The 18,262-nt window shown below is 43.8% G+C and overlaps 1 pseudogene; it reads right to left on the reverse strand.

Annotated features, from left to right (window-relative positions):
* Window positions 1–235: 235 nt before the first annotated feature.
* LOC121826966 (U6 spliceosomal RNA) lies at window positions 236–336 on the reverse strand (annotated as a pseudogene).
* Between the last annotated feature and the right edge of the window lie 17,926 nt (window positions 337–18,262).

The following is an 18,262-nucleotide window of genomic DNA, read 5'->3' on the forward strand; positions in this document are numbered from 1 at the left end:
ACAGCTCACCAATGGAGACCGGGGCTTACGGTTATAATTCCAGTTTATACGGGGCATGAGGTCATTACACCCATCCTTGCCATAAGAAAAGGCCAGGCATGCTTTTTTTAAAAATCAGTTAATTAATAAATTAATTTTTGTGAAATGACAGCAGCAGAGATGTAACTGCTGACCTCCAAGGTGACAGTAGAGGGCAGCATCATAGACCCTGTGATGTCGGAGTACTTATGGGTCCCAAAATATGGAATGCTTCGTGAATTTACATGTCATCCTTGCACACAGGCTATGAAAACCTCTGTATCTTTCAAGTTTTAGCATATGTCATGACATGAGAACATTATTATTATTTTTTAATTGGGGCCTGGAGATACGGCTTAGCGCTGTTCTTCCAGGGGACCCTGGTTTCATTCCCAGCACCCACAATCATCTTTAACTCCAGTTACAGGGGACCTGGTGCTCTTTTCTGGCCTCACACAGCACCAGGCATGCACATGGTACACAGACATACATGCAGGCAAACTATCCATAGACATAGAATAAAAATAAATTCATAAACAATGCCTGGTGTGGAGACACATATCTTTATGATATGAGGGAACTTCGCCCCCCCTGGGGTTCTTAGTATCCTTAATAAAAGAATTTAAGAATGGAGTCAAATGGAAGCACAGGCAGTATTATTAGAGTTTAAAACCTTAGGTCAGGCACGCTGTAAAACCTCAGCAGCTGCTTGGGGGGGGGGGGGGGCTGGAGAGGAGGAGGAAAAAGCCACCCAGTCTAAGGTGGTGTGGAGCTCAGACACAGGACCGCCAAGCATCCACTTGGCAGGGAGGAAGCTTTAGAAAGTAAAAAAGCCAAGATGTCAGAGAAAGCTTGCTTACAGAGGGAAAGAAGAAAAGGCAAAGTTACAGCCTTACATGTGGTCAGAAGCTACTGCAAAGAGCGCGCAGGGATTCCGGGGAAGCAAAGTCCAGTAGTATCTCATTCAAGGACCGATTGTTCTGCCTATCTCTTCAGCACGGCTTAGGGTGAGTACACCTTCCCTGAGGGCTGTGGGCGTCCTTAGCCAAGGTGAAACCTCTGGAATGGCAGGTCTCCACCCCCTTCCCTGAGGGGGTCCTGAGCCAAAGTGAACCTGCTGGAATGGCAGGTCTCCACCCAGGCCAGACCATCCATTCTTCTGACCAGTTTTTCTACTCTAAACGCCCCCTAAAATAATTTAGGAATCAGGTAAGAGGTCAGAACTCCCAAATATTTTTGGCGTTGTTGGCTTCTGGAAAAGATAAGTCTGCCTAGAGGTCCAAAGATATTTCTGTCGTTAGCTTAGAAAAAATACTGGTTACTTTTCTTTGAAGTTTTTTTACTCTGAGTAGCCAATTTCTTTCTTTTTTGATTTTGTTTTTGTTTTTGTTGTTGTTTTTCGAGACAGGGTTTCTCTGAGTAGTTTTGGTTCCTGTCCTGGATCTTGCTCTGTAGCCCAGGCTGGCCTCGAACTCACAGAGATCCACCTGGCTCTGCCTCCCGAGTGCTGGGATTAAAGGCATGCGCCACCACTGCCTGGCTAGCAGCCAGTTTCTATCTCTCCTGCTGTCATCGTTTAGTTCCAGCACTCAGGAGGCAGAGGCAGGGAAACCTCTGTGAGTTCCAGGCCACCCTAGTCTCCACAGTGAATTTCAAGCCAACCAGGGGTATATAGTGATGATGCCCTGCCTCAAAAGACAATTAATGCCGGGTGGTGGTGGCGGCGGCGGCGGCGGCGGCGCACGTCTTTAATCCCAGCACTCGGGAGGCAGAGGCAGGCTGATCTCTGTGAGTTTGAGGCCAGCCTGGTCTACAGAGTGAGATCCAGGAAAAGCACAAAGCTACACAGAGAAACCCTGTCTCGAAAAAAAACAAACAAACAAACAAAAAAAAAAGACAATTTATTGTGTGTGTGCTCATATGTCACAGCACATATGGGGAGGTCAGAGGGCAACCTTGTGGAGACAATTGTCTCCTTCCTTCTTCCAGGGATGGAGCATGAATTGTCAGGCTTGCACATAAGTGTCCTTACTGGATGAGCCATCTTGGTGGCTGAAAAAACCAATTTATATATACACTGAGATCCCAGAGAAAAATACACTTCAATGTTTACAAAGACAAGGCCAATCTAAAGAAATTCAGCAAGAGCCACTTAACCAAAAGAGAAACTTTTGGAGCTATAAACGTGTAAGAATGTATAAAAGATACTTTTGGTGAGTTTCTGGTCTGACTTGAAGGGAGTGTGGTCTTGGAGTGAGGGTGGGGAGGCTCCCATACTTATAAGGGCTTTAACTTCCAGGGACCACACCAGGTTTCTGGGTGAAGATTTGAGAAATATCTCTCTGTTAACAGGAACAGATTAAAGAGAACCAAGGTGAAGCATGCATGGAATGTGTACTCCGTTTCCCTCTCTTTTCTTCCTTTCCTCCTCTCCTCCCCTCCCTCTCCTCTTCTTTTCTCTTCTCTCTTCCTTTCTCTCCTCCTCCCCTCTTTTTCTTATCTCTTCCTCGTCTTTTCCCTCTTCTTTTTATTTCCTCCTAATCTTCCTTCTCTCCTCTTCCTCCCTCTTCTTCTCTCCTCCTCCTATTTTTTTTTTTTTTTTTTGTCCTTTTTGAATAGGGTGTCATATAACCCAGTCTGACCTCCAGTTCTGGGTGGACCCAAGACCGGCCTTGAACTCCTGATCCTCCTGCCTCCACCAGCCCAACACTGGAATCACAGCCCTGCATCACCACACCCACTATGCCGAGAACTTTCTTCATAACAAAAGCCTGCTCTCCCCAAGAAAGGACTTCACCAGCATTTTATTCAAATGGAGGAATGGAATTCCCCTCCTTCTAACCTTTCCCAGGCATAGCAGAATAAAAGGACATGATCCACAGGGCTAAGTACTTGAGGAAAAATCAACAACGGGAACTCTGCAGCTAGAGAAAGAGGAGGCGGGGAGTAGAAATGTTGAATCACACAGAAACGCAGAGAAACGTCACAGCCCAAGACCAAGGCCCGTGAAGGCACCGATGTGATCAGAACACCACAGAACTCTCACTGTCCCCGCAAATTACCACAAGTCCAGTGAGGCTCCCATAATGGCAGCTGATGCAGAAAACCTTTCAGAATATCGAAGGAGATACACAAACAAGGTCACTAGAAGAAATGGACGCACTCATCATCTTTACCCATAGAAAACTAAACACAGCCTAACTTCCCAGCAACGTTAAAATGAATCCTTAATCTGACTTTACATAATGTCATATACATGACACACATGCACACACACACACACACACACACACACACACACACACACACACACACATGCATATGTATATGGCATTGTGTATATATTAAGCATACAAGGGAATAAGAGGTCCAAAGATATACTTGGTTTTAGTTTAGAAATAAATTGGTTACTATTCTTTGGAGTCTTTTTTACCCTGAACTAAGTAGCTAATTTCTATCTCTTGTTATCATCATTTGGTCCCAGCACTCAGGAAGCAATAACACATGTATAGCATGTGTGTATGTGTATATATGATACATAATATATTAAACATTATATACATATATATTGTAAATAGGTACTTTTTAAAAAATGTATTTTGGGGCTGGGCGCACACCTTTAATCCCAGCACTCGGGAGGCAGAGCCAGGTGGATCTCTGTGAGTTCGAGGCAAGCCTGGGCTACAGAGTGAGTTCCAGAAAAGGCGCCAAAGCTACACAGAGAAACCCTGTCGTGAAAAACCAAAAAAAAAAAAAAAAAGAAAGAAAGAAAGAAAGAGAAAAAGAGAAAAAGAAACTTGGGTTGTACTTTTGTTGGAGAACCAGGACTTGCTCAGCGGGATTATCTGGACTGCTCAGCGGGATTATCTGGATATCTTCAAGGGCCATAAACTGCAGACAGAATGTCTGCAGGAGCATACTGCCCTATATCTATTCTAGTTATCATGGCACATTCCTGAGGTCCCTTCTGGAACTGAGCACAGCAGGAGGTATAAGATGGTGGCCATACCCTTAGATGGGGGTCTGTATTGCCTTCATACCTCCTGTGTTTATTCGCTATGTTTCCTTATAAAAGGCTTGCTTTGCCCACTTCCTGTCTCTTTTTCTTCCATGGCCTTTATCCCCACAAAGACTGGTCTCTGCTCCCTTCTCTGCCCTTTCTCTTTTTCCTCTTCTCCCCTCAGCTCTTGTCTCCCCAATAAACCCTCCACATGAGTTCTGTTGTGTGGTGTGACTTTCTGGGGCCCCTTGGCTCCAACCTGCCATGGTCGCCTACCACCATTTTTAAATACATTGTAACGCACATTACTCTCACAGCCAGTTCCAAAGGCCTAAGAACCACATGGTCAGTTTTACCACAGCAATGGTCCCACTTTCAGCCCCAATCTGTATCAATTACTTTTCTCGTGACCGAACACCTGATAAAAAGCATCTAAGGGAGGAAGTGCTTATTTTGGCTTATGGTTGGAGGGGATGCAGTCCATTGTGGTGGAGAAAGCATGTTAGCAGAAGGGTGAGGTGGCTGGTGATGTGTCTGCATTTGGCAAGCATAGAAGAGTCAGGAAATGGGCTAGAGTAGAGAACTTCAAATCTTACTGCTGGTAACTCACTTCTTCCACTGAGGTTTCTCCTACAAGTACAGGCAGCCACCAACTGGTGACCAGCTGTTCAAACACGTGCACCTATGTGGTACATTCTCATCCAGTCCACAAAAACAGTGCTCCATCTGTAGAGCCCGTGGGAAACTGATTCCACCTGTGGCCTGTGATATGGCCCAGGGATTGAAGTGCCAGCTGCCAACCTGCCAACCAACCTGAGTTTGATCCCATGGACCCACATGGTAGCAGAAGAGAAGTGCCTCCTGCAAACTGTTCTCTGATTTTCACAAGTGGGCTCTGGTACATGTGTACACACACCCACACATGCACACCCAATCCCATACATGCACACCAAAACCTGCACATGCACACCAAAACCCACACATGCACACCCAAACCCATACATGCACACCAAAACCCACACATGAACACCAAAACCTGGACATACACACCAAAACCTGCACATGCACACCAAAAGTGGCACATGCACACCAAATCCTACACATGCACACCAAATCCTACACATGCACACCAAAACCCACACATGCACACCCAAACCCACACATGCACACCCAAACCCACACATGCACACCCAAACCCACACATGCACACCCAAACCAATACATGCACACCAAAACCCACACATGAACACCAAAACCCAGACATGCACACCAAAAGCGGCACATGCATACCAAAACCGGCACATGCACACCCAAACCCACACATGCACACCAAAACCCACACATGCACACAAAAGGAAAAAAATTGATTTTTTCTTGTATTATTCCTTTTTTTCTTTTGTATTATTTTGTTGTTGTTGAATTTGCATTGGTTTTACTTTAACCAATCAATTAATTAAATTTGAGGCAGGGCCTCTGTATAGAGCCCTGGCTGTCCTGGAACTCTATATGTAGACCAGGTTAGCCTCAAAATATTGTTTCTTTCTTTCTTTCTTTCTTTCTTTCTTTCTTTCTTTTTCTTTCTTTCTTTCTTTCTTTCTTTCTTTCTTTCTTTCTTTCTTTCTTTCTTTCTTTCTTTCTTTCTTTTTTTTTGAGACAGGGTTTCTCTGTGTAGCTTTGCACCTTTCCTGGAACTTGCTTTGGAGACCAGGCTGGCCTCGAACTCACAGAGATCTGCTGGCCTCTGCCTCCCGAGTACTGGGATTAAAGGTGTGCGCCACCACCGCCTGGCAATGGTTGTTTCTATTTTTATTGTTGTTGTTATTTCAGATTTTTGAGGCAGGGTTTTATGTAGCTCAGGTTGGCCTCAAACTCACTATGTGTTTGATGATGACTCTGAACTCCTGATTTTTCTGTCTTCATTCCCCATGCACTGAAATTATAAGTGTATGCTACCACAGTTGGCCAAAGTTTTATGTGTGGAAAAAAGAAGCTTTTTATAATAAAATGCAGTGTTTTTTTTTTTTAAATGGAAATGGTATCACACAGATGATGTTCCTACTCTTGCCCGAGTGGAGGGCGCTGCTCTAAGCAATGATTTCTGCAGCTCAGCTCTCAGTCTCCTTGGCTGAGTCCGCCCGTCTCTTCTGCTTTCTGAAAGCATGCATTGCAGCAAATTGTTTAATCTTGCTATATCTCTGACCCTCATTTGTAAAATACAATAATTTCGAGCTATTACTGTTGCTTTGTTAAGTGGAAATATTTGTGCACATCCAGGTATCTTATCACTGTATATGTTCGCTCTCTTTGCAGTGGACAGTGGTTACTGCAGAGACTTCATAGCTGGTCAAAATGATAAGAAAACATGAGTGTTGAATACTCAGCTTTAAATGGGACAGCTAGGCCACTCCCTCCAAGCCTCAGAGTGTAACAGGCCCCCAGACCTTAGCACAGCTGATGCCATGATAGAAGTGCCATTTGGGCCATACAATTCAGCACGTAGACAGCACCACCTGCCAAAGCGAAACAAGGACCTAATCCAGCAAAGTCCAGAGTTCTGGGAAAGTCTCTAAATGCACTCACCTGGTTTTTTGGCTTTTGTAGTTCTGCTTCTGGTTAACTGTTCTTGTTAACTGAAGTGTGTAAACCCAGAATATGGTTTTTGTTCTTAAAAGCTCACCCTGAGAAAAACTTGGGGCTACACTGGGATCCTAAACACCCAGTGTAGTCTCTGGCCCACTAATAAAGATTTTCCTTTTTCTTTTCTTTTCCTTTCTTTTCTTTTTTTTCTTTTCCTTTCTTTTCTTTTCTTTCTGGTTTTCTTAGACAAGTTTTTTCTATATAACAGTCCTGACTGTCCTGGAACTTGCTCTGTAGACCTGGCTGGCCTCGAACTCACAGAGATCTGCCTCTGCCTCCCAAGTACTGGGATTAAAGGCATGTGCCACCACTGCCCAGCTAACAAAGACTTTCTATTGGCTTAAACCAGTGTCCTAATTGTCTTCTATGGAGGATGCTCTATACCAAGAGAACATTGTCGAGGAGGGAACAGAATAAATGTAGGAGCCAGAGGAAGCGGTGGAATGGTGTGGAACACTTTCTTCCATTGCACCCAGGAACTCACGGGGCTGTGATTACTTCCACAAGGTCGAGCCCATCACATCATATCACAGATGAGAGAAGGGCTTCTGAGGCCCTACTCCTCCCTGCAGACCCGTTAGCAGGTAATGCCTACTGAGAGGAGAGGGAGAAAAGTTCTTCAGTGGTGTAGCTAGCCCATGTTCCCTCACCCATGCTCATTTTACAGACCCGGTGGATCTTTAGAAAGGGAAGTGAAGGGTCAGCAGGCTGACTCAGTGGTCAACGACCCTTGCCACAAAAGCCTCAAGGATGAGTTCAATCCCTGGAACTCACACAAAGGTGAATGGAAAGAACTGACTTCACAAAGTCCTCTGATCCATGTGTAGCTGTGACATGTGTGCCACCCCTGGACGGACACACACACACACACACACACACACACACACACACACACACGCACACAAATACTAATAAATAGGAACACAAAATAAATAATAAAAAGAAGACACATGAAAGTGGAAGACAGACTTGTTGGATAGCTGAGTAGGAGCGGGACAAGAAGAAGTAATGAGGGTGAGTATTATCAAAATGCATTATATCCACTTATTAAAATGTCCAAATGAACCTATTACTGTGTATAACTAATATATGCTAAGAGAATAATAACATTGAGGTACAAGTAAATTTTCATTACTCTTCTTCTTCTTATATTTCCAATGTGTTAGGCTTCACACTGCCAAATATTTGAACAGGCTACTCTTCCTATTTGCTTTCAGCACGCTTTCCTAACTTGGGTGACTCAACATGATGCAATGAGAACAAGACCTTTGGGGTCATTTGCTGGGCTCAAATCTTGTCATAAGTACCACAGGATGCAGAATGGCAAAAGTCGTATCATTCCAAAGATCTGGGGCTACTGCAAACCCGAGTAATGTCAGGTATGGGATAATGGATGCCAGGGAGACAGGGCACTTGGACATTTTTCTTACCTCTAAACCCCAATGCATATCTTCATTATTAGCTAACATGGAAGGGAGCTGTATGTAGTGATGATTTGACGGCTAGACATTTCAGTATTAAACAAGATGTAAAAATCTCCCCAAACTCATCTTGTAATATCCAAATGGGGAGTGGATGACTGTCATTCTGCTCTGAGCACAATCCTAGGACTTGAGCTGTCAGGATGAGCCAGCAGCAAAGTCCCCTTCCCCCCATTTTACTAAATAAATAGGCACTTAAAATTAGCCTGAACTCAACTGCTTTACTTTCTCCATAGGAGCGTAAAAGAACAAGTCAGAGTGCTAACCCCACTTAAGAATCGAACAAAAAACAAGCAAAGACGAAAACAAGTCCAGTGTGTTAACTTACGTGGATTTCTGTGTCTCCAGCAGGCTCTGCTGCATGTCTGAGCTCTGGAAATGTCACGTCACGGAGATTAAGGTTCCAGGCTGGGCCAGCTGTGGGTAAAAAAGACATATTCCAGCTCAGTCTGGACCTCCCTTTTGGCATGGAGAGACTTGTTAAAAAATGGTCATTTCAACAAGGTGTGTTAGCATACACCTTTAGTCCCAGCACTCAGGAGGCAAAGGCAGGTGGATCTCTGAGTTCGAGGCCAGCCTGGTCTACAGAGTGAGTTCCAGGACAGCCAGGGCTACACAAAGAAACCCTGATAAACAAACAAACAAACAAACAAACAAACAAACAAACAGGTTTTTTTTTGTTGAAAGGAAGTGATCCTGACCTTAGAGGCTGAGGAATAGTTCAGAACCTTTACAATGATTCAAGGGTGTCAACAGTGCCTGATGGCGTAAATAAACGCAAGTGGTCTCTGAAGTCATTTACCTGAGTGGCTTTCTGATATTCCTTTTCAGAACTACATAAACCAGAACATTATCTGGGGATTCTATTTTAATGACTAAAAAGATACATACATGTGAGCTTTTGTTTCCATCAAGACTACCTCCTTCACTCGGGTATTTTATATCTTCTGTGGATGCTGGGGTCCAGCCTCGGCTGGGGTTCAGGTCCTGAGGTTGGGAAGGAGCATTGGCTCAAGGAAAACTTTTGACCACCAAGTGGCTTGCACTCAAGTGGTCCCAAATAGCTCAGGCTGTCTTTACTTATACTTAAACAGAAGGTTTGTTGTTTTGTTTTGTTTTGTTTTGTTTTGTTTTTTCGAGACAGGGTTTCTCTGTGTAGCTTTGCGCCTTTCCTGGGACTCACTTGGTAGCCCAGGCTGACCTCGAACTCACAGAGATCCACCTGCCTCTACCTCCCGAGTGCTGGGATTAAAGGCGTGCGCCACCACCGCCGCCTGGCTTGTTGTGGTTTTAACCAGGGTTACATGAACAACTTTATTATTGGCTTCTTTTTTTTTTTTAAGAAATACATCCTAATTTAAGGAATACATCATGATCATTTTGAAAGCCCCCATTGTTCCCCTTTATGCTTTCCTAAATACACCTCCCCACCCCCTGCATAACCTTAGTCTACACATAGAGTCCAGCATTTTGCAGACTTAACTAAATACCGAGCCAGACACATCCTGCTCTGCAACACTTATGTTAGCTGGCAGCTACTGTGATTACAAAGTTAAAATGTAATAGACATGGGCACGATGCTTTAAGGACAACAGTATTCAAACTCAGACAATTCTTTCATTTCTGCAACATATACTTTTATACAGTTCCCTTTTTCTACAAGAGGGTCTCATGTCTCAATCTCTGTGTAAAAGGCAGACTTTGACAAATCACTCGTTTCCCATCCATGTTTCTTCCACCAATATAAGCTCCTATGTATGGTAAAGATGGACCTATCCATCCCATATTTTGCATTGTATTTTTCCTCTTGCAGCATGCCAGATCCTACCAATGATTCTATGCCTGGTGTCCAGGGAACTTACTCTCAACAGTTGGCACCATGTGTATCCCTGAGGTTTTTCCCCCTAGTCTGTGTATGCATGCCCTGTTCTCCTTTCCAGAACAGTGAGACATGGTTAATGTTCCAAGTGTCATTTTCTCTTATGTACCTAACTGTCTCCATTGAGTCAGAACAATTACCAGGATTAGGAGTTGTAGTCTGTGGTCCAGGCTGTTCTGGAACTCATTACATAGCCCTAGTATTGGCTTTGAACCCATAGTAATCCTCCTGTCTCAGCTTTCCCAGCTCTTAGATTCAGGTGTGAGACATCATTTCCTGTCTTAACCAGTCTTTTGAGATGCAACTCTAGAAGCCACCAAAATCCTATGTATGGACATCGCAAAGACTTTTGAGCTGGGTTTTCTTTGAGAAGCCCCTGCCCACACTTGGGTATGTGCTAACCTTACCCTAAATGCCTCTTTTTCTTTTAACCTCCATGCTTGAGCTATTTTAAAATCCCTTCTTAACAAACTTCAATTCTGCTCCCTCTTGGCTCTTCCTGAAATTCTTTTCTGTAGCAGAGTCAAGAATCCCAGCTTCGGTGGTTGGAGAGATGGCTCAGCAGTAAAGAACACTTGCTGCTCTTTCAGAGAACACATATTTGACTCGAAGCATCCTTGTGGTGACGCTCAACTGTCTGTAACTTTAGTTCCACAGGATCCAGACACCGGTCATGGACATGCAGCACAGATGTATATATACAGGCAAAACATTCATACACATAAGTCACAAAAAAAATTGGAGCTTCACACACAAACACATAAATAAATGTAACTAAAGAAAAAATGTAAAACATCAAACACTTGCTAGGGAAATTTTTCCCTTTCTTTTTTGGTAAAATAACCAGTCTTCCTGGCAGAAACTAAGATATTCTAAAGAAACACATGTTATCTTTTTAGGTTGGAGAATAGCTCCGTGGTTAAGAGCACTTACTGCTCTTGGAGAGGATCTGGGTTCAGTTCCTAGCACTTACATGGTAGCTCACAACCCTCTGTAGCTCCAGCTCCAGGGGATCTGGCATCTCTTCAGACCTCTGTGAGCTCCTGCACTCAGGTGGTAAACATCCATGCATATACTCAGACACATAATACACAAAAATAAATTAAAACATTTTTTATTAAAACTTTTTTTATATATTACATTCTGATCATGGTGTCCCCTCCTTCATCTCCTCCCAGATTGTCCCCACCTCTCCACCATACCAGCTATTACTCTCTTAAGAAAACTAACAGACAAATAAAACAAGTAAACAAGAGTAAAATGAAATGAACAAAGAAAGGAGCCTGAGAAACACACACACATGCAGACACATACACATCACATACATACACACTCATGCACATGCACGCACAACCCATAAAAACACAAAATTGGAAGCCATAATGTATAAGCAAAAGACCAGTAAAATAAAAAATACCTACACAAAATAATATGAGATGAAAAAGTCTCCAAAATACCTTTGAGTTCATCTTATGTTGGCCATCTACTGCCGGGCATGGAGCCCGCCCTTAAGTGTGGTTTGCACACCCAGTGAGACTCCCTTGAAGAAATGAATTTTTCTCTGTGAGTGGTTATCCATTGGAGAGAGCGTCTTGGTTAAGGATGGGAGCTTGGGTCTGATTCCCTTCTCAGTGCTGGGACCCCATCTGGCTTGGACCTGGGTAGGCCTTGTGCATACTGCCACGGTCTCTGTAAGTCCTGTTGTATCTGGAAGACACTGTTTCCTTGATATCATCCATCCCCTCTGGGTCTTACTACAAATCTTCCTACCTCTTCTTCCACACGGTTCCCTGAGCCCCGAGAGGAGGAGTTTGATGAAGACACACCATTTAGGACTGAGTGCTCCACGGTCTCTCACCCTCTGCACATTGATTTTTAAACAGGTGTTGCCCCTTTCTTTGGTTGTCAGACTATTCAAACAACAGACCCACCAACTGGAAGAAGAAAGCATTGGAGGGTAGCCCGGGGAGGAATTTGCCTCTTGGAGATTTACAACTTGTTAGATGATTGTGCGGGAAAGAGTTGGAGCTGAGACAATGGGTGGGACCGCCCCTTGGCTGGACTGTTTAGTTTGCATATCTCTTACCTTCTATTTAAACCTTACTCTCAGGTTAGGACCCTGAAGATGGACTTGTGGGGGTCATTGGGTCTTTGTCTTCCTTTCCAATATGACCATATTTTCACCATCAATTTTGGCACTTTTTTTTTTTTCCCCCGAGACAGGGTTTCTCTGTGTAGCTTTGGAGTCTGTCCTGGAGCTTGCTCTGCAGACCAGGCTGGCCTCGAACTCACAGAGATCTGCCTGCCTCTGCTTCCTGAGCACTGGGATTAAAGGTGTGTGCCACCATGGCCCGGCTTAATTTGGCTCTTTTAATTGGCTTATCCAGGACAGATGGTTGAACCTGGCTTATTGGGTCATAATCTGTGACCCTGAGTCCTATAAAAAAGATCATAGAATGGTCCCTTAGTTGTGTTGGATAAGATTATAGCTGATAAGCTAAAACTGAGGCACAAGGGATACATAAGACAATTAAGAAATTTTTACAGGCTTATTTGTGGAACTCCCAGAAAACTGCTGGTTTAAATGTGGGAAAGGATTCTTTCCTATTTTCCCTATTTAAAAAAATCTTTAGGGGCTGGAGAGATGGCTCAGCGGTTAAGAGCACTGGCTGTTCTTCCAGAGGTCCTGAGTTCAATTCTCAGCAACCACATGGGGGTTCACAACCATCTGTAATGAGATCTGGCGCCCTCTTCTGGCCTGCAGGCAGAACACTGCATACATAATAAATCTTTAAAAAAAAGTTATAAAAATAAAAAAAAAAAATTAAAAAAATCTCCATGTAAAGGGGATACTGTCTCTTCACAGCAAGTTTTGTTAATTGTGCCGGAATTCTTGATTCTCAGCTGGAGAGGCTTCAACAGAGCTCTGGAGTGAGGGTCTCCTTCCCATGTCCCCTAACTTCTCTCTGTCCCATCTCAGCTCCGCGTAAGGTGTCCTGGCTGCTGCTGGCCTGTGGTGTAATTCAGGACTCGATGGTCAGAGCTTTACACCAACAGGTCCCATGAAGTCAACTTCAAAGGTCACTCTGTGGCCAGCTTGTGAAAAAAGCAAATAAAACATGGGTGGCCCATGACGTCTACATAGACCTCTAGAAGAGCACACGGGTCTCCTTTGGATGTTTTAGAATCCAGGCACATTGGATTTAGAAACTTTATCTTAGTTTTTATAAAGAATAAAAATAAAATGATGTTGCTGTGTGTGTGTGTGTGTGTGTGTGTGTGTGTGTGTGTGTGTGTGTGTGTAACCCAAACCAAAGTAAGTCCTAGGTTAATAAGCTTTTCCCTGTGCTTGCCTGACTCACTATTTCAGGATGGCTTGCTCTCAGTGGCCTTTAGTTTAAAATAACCTGCACGCCAAAGGGGCATATTATATTCTGGCACACTTCCAGCACAGATGCAAACATCTGCCTTTGTTAGGGCCATCCTGGCTCCTGGTGAAAAGCAAGGCTTCCTGATGGAGAAAGCTGTGGATAGCCTTTGGGGGGCATGTAGGGAGGTCCATGGGGCCAGTTTGTAACTCAAGGGGTGACTTAAGGGTGGAGTTGGTCCTTCAGGGGGTTGGAATCTGAGACGTTGCTAGTGGAATCTACTGTGTGGCAGGAAAGATTTTTTTCCCTGCCAGCACTGGGCATTTGCCCTAGGGCAGTCTTTTAATTTTATTTTTTATGTTACAGCAGGCTAGCAAGCAGGAGCTTCACAGAAAGGACTAAACACTTGAAGTTAAGGAAATAGCATACAGCTTCAGGCCTTGGGTGCTAGGGGTCTCCATCACTCAAGTCCTGGTGTTACAGATGTGTGCCAACTCACTCAGCTTCCAGCTGGCTAATGAGCCAAACAGCTTATTGATATAGACAGATGGGATGTGCTAGGCATATGCACCCATCACGGTAGTCATAAGAAGGACTGTTGGCATCAATCCTGACAGAGTTCCTCATGGAAGAGAAGTTATTCTTGTGCCAACCACAGGCCTTTTTTTTGGCTCATCAGACCAAGTACTTTCCTTCCAGTCTGAGTGAAAGTGACTAGCAGGTCATCTAGAGTTCACTGAGCCTTGTGATGGCAAAAAAATGTGAAGCAAATTGTTTTGAGACTGTCACAGTATCTATTGGAACTGAAGTTGTTCTTCAAGCATAAGCAGCTATAATTTTTCTGTAGCTTCCTTGAGGTGTCTATGGAGTGCTCAAAGTAGCCACTCTAGGTGTGAGGATAGTCTTGCTGGTGGCTTGGCTGACAGTCTTTCACTCGAGATAACGGGGCACCAGAGTCAAATAATGCTCTTCTAATGAGTCAAATCACCCAGGTTCCCACCTTAGCCTATTTAAAGGAAAACACACACACACACACACACACACACACACACACACACACACACACACACAGGAGTGCATATAAAGATATAAAGCCAGGCTTGGTGTACTTTGTAGGCGTCACCTGTCTCTGAGGAGTTTTGCTTTGTTATTTGTTCGCTTGTAAGAGATAGTCTCTCTAACATAGCCCAGGCTAACCTTGAACTGCCAATTCCTGTATCAACTCTAGAGCACAGGAGTTGCAGGCATGTACTTTCACATCCGACTCAGGGGATGTTTTTTTAAAAAAAATTCATCTGCTTAAAAAAAAAAATGGCTGTTAGTCATGCAAGCTTCCAAAAGAGGGAAGCAACCAATAGCCCTACCTAGCTATGATGCATATGAACCACAGCCATGACCAGCATGGCATGATAACCCTAAGGCTACAGTAGTAGCATGTATACCTTGGTGGTAACCAACAGCTCTCTAATTGGACTTGAGACCTGCTCAAAATGAGGGAAGCCATGCCTGGTACTGGAAACCTCACCAACTACCCAGGGCTTGTTAAGTCATGGATCTTGGGAGAGAACCCACGACAGTCACTTAATTAATCCAGCATAATCCATAACTGTATTCTAAATATTCCTCCTGTATCCACCCCTCATGTATCTTACCCCTCATGAAAGAAACCTCTCTCTGCAACAGATGGAGACCATTACAGAGAACCACAGCCAATCAAAATGCAGAGTTGTGGGGCCCAGTCCCTAATGAGACATCTACAACACAATTCCTGCACCCAAGACTCAGGGATCATTGTGGACGTGGAGGTGGAAAGGCTGTAAGAGCAATTTTAAGATTGTAAGAAATGGGCAATTTAGCCGGGCGGTGATGGCACACGCCTTTAATCCCAGCACTCAGGAGACAGAGTCAGGCGGATCTCTGAGTTCGAGGCCAGCTGGTCTACAGAGTGAGATCCAGGACAGACACCAAAACTACACAGAGAAACCTTGTCCTCCACCAAAAAAAAAAAAAAAAAAAAAAAAAAAAAAGAAAGAAAGAAAGAAAGAAAGAAACAGGGAATTTGCTAGGAGATTGTGTCTTCTAGAAATACCAGAGATGCTATGCCTACAAAGTCTCACCAACATGGCTGCCTAAACATGACCTGAACTAGGAGGACACCAATAGACATGCCAAAGTGGAAGGGGTGGGGGGAACTCATGAGACCTCAACCCTAGACAAAGGACTACAGGCAACTCAGGAATTCCTGAGAGTGGGAGAAATAGTCTTCCCCAAGGAAGATGGTTATCCAATACTAATTCTTATTGGTCAGCCCATACCACACATACAAGTAACATTATACAAGCAGGTTGTATTTATATATTTAGAAATATGTTCTCGTGTGTATGTGTATATGTATGTATGTAACAACAGTTAAAGAAAAAGGTCATGAATCTGAAAGACAGTAGGAGGAGGAGTTGGAGGGAGGAAAGAGAAGGTGGGAAATTATATAATAATATTATAATCTCAAAATACAAAAAATTTAAAAATGGCTGTTAGCCTAGTATGATCTACAACTGTAACCCAGCATTTGGGGGGCTGTGGCACTAAGACAGGAGAATCATGAGTTCAAGTTTGACCTGGGCTATATAGCAATACACTGTCTAAAAAGGGGATGGGACTCTATTTATGCATATTCCCACCAGACTGAATACTTGTTATCCAGCCCCACACTCTCTGGACTCTATGTGCTTTATTATACTATGTCTAGATGCTTTTCTATATCACCTGGCTATCAAAACTTTGCCATCCTGTAAGGTGCATATAATATTGTCTGTCTGGAAAATAAATCTGTTTTATTGAGGGAGAAAAGATGAGGTCTCCCTACATTGCCCAGGTTGGTGTTGAATTCATGGTCTTCCTGTCTTTACCTTCAGAGTATCTGGAATTAATTCCAGGCACTTATCACATCATAGTGCCTAGCTGTATTGTCTTTTCTTTTCCTTCCTCCCTCCCTCCCTCCCTCCCTTCCTTCCTTTTTTTTCCTTCCTTTCTCCCTCCCTCCCTCCCTCCCTCCCTCCCTCCCTCCCTTCCTTCCTTCCTTCCTTCCTTCCTTCCTTCCTTCCTTCCTTCCTTCCTTCCTTCCTTCCTTCGTTCTCCCTCCCTTTCTTCTTTCTCTCTTTTTTTGTTTGTTTGAGACAGGGATCATTATGTAGTGCTGGCTGGCCTACTCACTATGTAGAATAGGATGGCCTGTAATGTGGAGAGATCCACCTGCACATATTTGGGTGTGCATGTGGAGGTCTAAAGACAGCTTGTGGGAGTTGGTTCTCTCCTCTCATCATGTGGATTCTGGGGATCAAACTCATGTCCCCAGGCTCAGAGATAAGCCCCCTTCCCTCACCATCCCTTGCTGCAAATGGTTTTACAGCAAGAGCTTTTAGAATATGCGGGAGATCAGCCATTCCAACTGGAACTGGTTTTTTATTTTGAGACAGGGTGGCTCAGACTTAATACCTTGACCACAGTGTACTTAAGAAATAGTTGTGGAGGAGCTGGAGAGATGGCTTGGCAGTTTAGAACACTGGCTGCTCTTGCAAAGAACCAGAGTTTGATCTGCAGCACCCATACGCTTGCTAACAACCATCTGTAACTCCAGGTCCAAGGGATCCAACATCCTCTGCTGGCCTTTGCGGGCACCAGGCACATGGGTAGTTCACAGACACTCATATATATACAATAATATAGGAAAACACTCATATATATACAATAATATAAATAAATCCAAGAGAGAATTAAAAAAGAAATAGTTGTTGAAAGCATGAATGAGATGAACAGAAATGGGATTAAAACTCCATGACCTTTCACTACAGTGAAGATAAAATCACTTCGTGTTCATGTTTTATCAGTAGAATGTATTCTTATGTGTTTGTACACACACACACACACACACACACACACACACACACACACACACACACACACACACACACACACACACGTAAGTATTTATATAAGGATACTTTTAGGCATGTCCATCTGGGTCCTGTTGGGTCCCCAAAGCCCTTATTTGCTCTTTGAAAAAGAAGTGCTTAAAACAGTAAGTGCTGCACACAAACAAATGTCAGAAAGTTCGTTTTTACCCTCATCTCTCACGCAATTTAGTAATTGCATTGACAAACACTTTCCCTCAATCGAGGTTCCAAGTGAAGCAATCCAGATGACCAGAGAGTTTGTGGGCCATTGGAGTGACCTCAGGGAGCATGCCGCCAGATTCAGAACATCCTTCGTAAATGCTGCCATCTAGTGTTCACTTTCCCAAATCATACCTACTCGGCGAGGACCATTTTAATACTATTTTGGTTTTGGATACCAGATTTAAGATTTAAGGAAGTGAGACAGGAACCTGGATTTCCAGCACTGCACCGACCACCCACCTCTACACAAAATCCCTTGTTGGCTGCAGTTCAGAGGCAGAGTGCTTGCCTGGCATGCATGAGGTCCTGGGTTCAATGCTCTACCTACCCCTCCTCCTCCAATACAAACTTTAAAACAGGGACTGAGTATATTGCTCAGTGGTAGAGCAGTTGCCAAACATGTGTGAGGACTGTGTTCATCCTAGCATTTCAATCCCCAAACAAAATTCAATAGGTCTTTAGACTACAATGTAGCCTGTAATCTTGAGACACTTCCCTTTGATTTCTTCAACTGAAGCCACGCCCCATTTTGTCAGTTATATACTCTACTGTGGGTACTAAATACTTTTTCTCAGTGTGCTAATGTTACTAATGAATGAGTCCTGTGAACACAGGGCAGGTGTTGATCATTTTTCAGGCTGAATTTTTGATCCTCACACAAATCATTCACAGCAGAGTGATCCCAGTAAGTGTTGGCACAGTTGTGT

Source organism: Peromyscus maniculatus, chromosome 1 (genome assembly GCF_049852395.1).
Source record: "Peromyscus maniculatus bairdii isolate BWxNUB_F1_BW_parent chromosome 1, HU_Pman_BW_mat_3.1, whole genome shotgun sequence".
Classification (NCBI taxonomy): Eukaryota; Metazoa; Chordata; class Mammalia; order Rodentia; family Cricetidae; genus Peromyscus; species Peromyscus maniculatus.